The sequence below is a fragment of the Propithecus coquereli genome, unplaced genomic scaffold (genome assembly GCF_000956105.1).
Source record: "Propithecus coquereli isolate 6110/MARCELLA unplaced genomic scaffold, Pcoq_1.0 Scaffold70, whole genome shotgun sequence".
Lineage (NCBI taxonomy): Eukaryota > Metazoa > Chordata > Mammalia > Primates > Indriidae > Propithecus > Propithecus coquereli.
Genome location: NW_012153063.1, coordinates 4231525 through 4233877, shown reverse-complemented (window position 1 = coordinate 4233877; position 2353 = coordinate 4231525). Strand labels below are relative to the sequence as shown.

The window sequence follows — 2353 nt, the reverse complement described above, 5'->3', positions numbered from 1 at the left end:
CCTAATTCAAACTTCAGTTATCCAAAGATGAAAGTAAGCATTGATAAGCTAATTAAATTATTTCTGAAAAAGTTTTAATTTCTTAGCAAGGCTCCCAAAAATTTGTGTCATATATCGATATGTCAGGTACTTTTCATAAAGCAAGTTTTTACACAATATACTTTGCACCCTCAATTTATAACAGTTTAAAACAAAGAACTATATTTTATTAATACTGCAAAAATGTATGGATTGTGATTTCATAATGGTACAATTCACTAATTTATAATGATGCTTTATGCTACACAATTTAATTCAGCATCGCAGAATTTTAGAGCTAAAAAGACTTTTAGAGATGATTTTGTCCAAATCCTCTAATTTTATAGATGAGGAAATAAGGCCAGTATGGTTATGAAATTTGCCCAAGTTTACACAGCCAATAGAGGTGAACTGAGATTGGAACTTTAGGTTTCCTGACTATGACAATGTTCTTTCTCTTAAGCAAACAACAGAAGGAATAACCAGCAAATAATCACGAAAGTCTCTAACAGTCAGGAATGAATGACTAATGGAAACATATCAACTCTTTTAATGGTATGGACCAAGGAAACATACTCACTCTCAGACTTGCTTATCTGTCTGTCTATCTAAAGTATGCTATTGCTATTTCTGATTATGTTTTGAGACTGCTACAAGTGATTTGTCATAATGGAGCAACATCTCTCTATCTCTAGACTCTATCACCTACCTACCTACCTACCTATCTGGTAGACCATGTTAGATATTGTGGTAGCTAACCTCAAAAAGATGAAATATTTTATTTCTAAGTACTCTTTTATTAGCATTTTTGTTCCATTTCAGTGTTTGAATGGAATTTTTCACAGTTACTGCAGTTAAATAAATAACATTAACAGTCATCAAAACATTGTGAGGAAAATTAACTGCTATGCTCCTCAGTGAGGCGGGCAGTGGAAGAGAAAGTGCTGTGTGTTTTCATGAAGCCAAGCTGCTGGGCGGAGTTTCTCTGATCAGTCCCTGAAAGGCTGGGCTCCTAAAGTGATGTTTTCAATGGGAAAGAACACTGCAAAAAGAACCGCAGAAAATTAAATTTGAAGACAGCTATTAGATGTCTAAATTGCTTGATAATGTTACAAAATATTATTTTAGGTTTTGAGAATTATCACTTACATATATTAATTTTTAATGCAATTCAGGTTTTTAAAAATCAATAGAGTAAGGCAGCTTCTTCTAGCACCCCAGTGCTTTGTGGGAAATTGGGTGTAATGAGGTGGAGTAAGCATGGCAGAAATTGGGACACACATAGGACCCTTGTGTCTTTTGGATCATTCCTGACTATTCCTATCAGCACTTATTCAGAATTTAGTATCTTCTTATGGCATTTAGTACATCTTGTAATGGAATTGTGGCTGGTACACATGGCTCATCTCCCCTACTATGTAAAGATTCCTAAGTCAAGGACTCCTGTTTGTCATTGTTGCAATTCTTGAAGCTTCTCTTATTGAGCTTTACCCAGATTAGATGCTTAACATAATTTTTTTGAAAAGATGAAAAATTAATGTGAAAGGTTTTGTTCATATTTACACAGATTCAGAAATAATTCATGCTTGTCACTATATTTACTAACTTTAAAACTCTCAAATTATCTCAGTCTATTATTATTTAAGAATTGATATCTATTATTAGAATATTTCTTAAAAGGGGGCCTTGGATTCTCGTGTACCTATTGATAGATTTTTAGGGTCTGAGAATATTTTACATGAATTAATTTTTTTCAAATTGGTAAAATAATCCAATATAAATAATACAAGTATCTATTGGTTTATGAAAATAAATTATAACTGAAAAATGCTATGTTATTTCATTCTTTTCTGTTTTGGAATGTATTTAGAATACACTTTTGACACCATGAATTATTTTAAATATTAAGGAGAAAGAGAAGACAACAGAGGTGAACTTAATACATAAAGGTGCATTCATACAAGTATAGGTCAGATAACACTGTGGTGCATTGTATAAATGGACTTTAAAAATAGTCTAACAGAAACAATTGAAGGGAGAATTGAATTAGTCTCTAGTTAGTATAGACATGTCCAACCTAGATAGAATGCTCTGATCATTCTGATCAGCCAGAATCACATTTAACTATAATCAGTAATTTGATTTCAGCAAAACAGTATCATTTATTTTAATGGGAAGCAGCAGGAAACTTGACTTTCACTGGTTTTGTTGTTTCAGACAAAATTGATTTATAGATGTGTTTGAGTTCCGCAGTGGAATAAGATCTTATGAATAAACTGATTTTATTTTTGTACATATTTAATCAAAAATTGTAAGAAAATAATTTAACTCCATC

General features: G+C 31.8%; 1 protein-coding gene across 4 annotated transcripts in view; it reads right to left on the bottom strand.

Annotated features, from left to right (window-relative positions):
* The window catches only part of MAP2 (microtubule-associated protein 2), a 93376-nt gene that overhangs the window by 49235 nt on the left and 41788 nt on the right, over positions 1–2353 (bottom strand). The gene's annotated exons all lie outside the window — the stretch shown is intronic.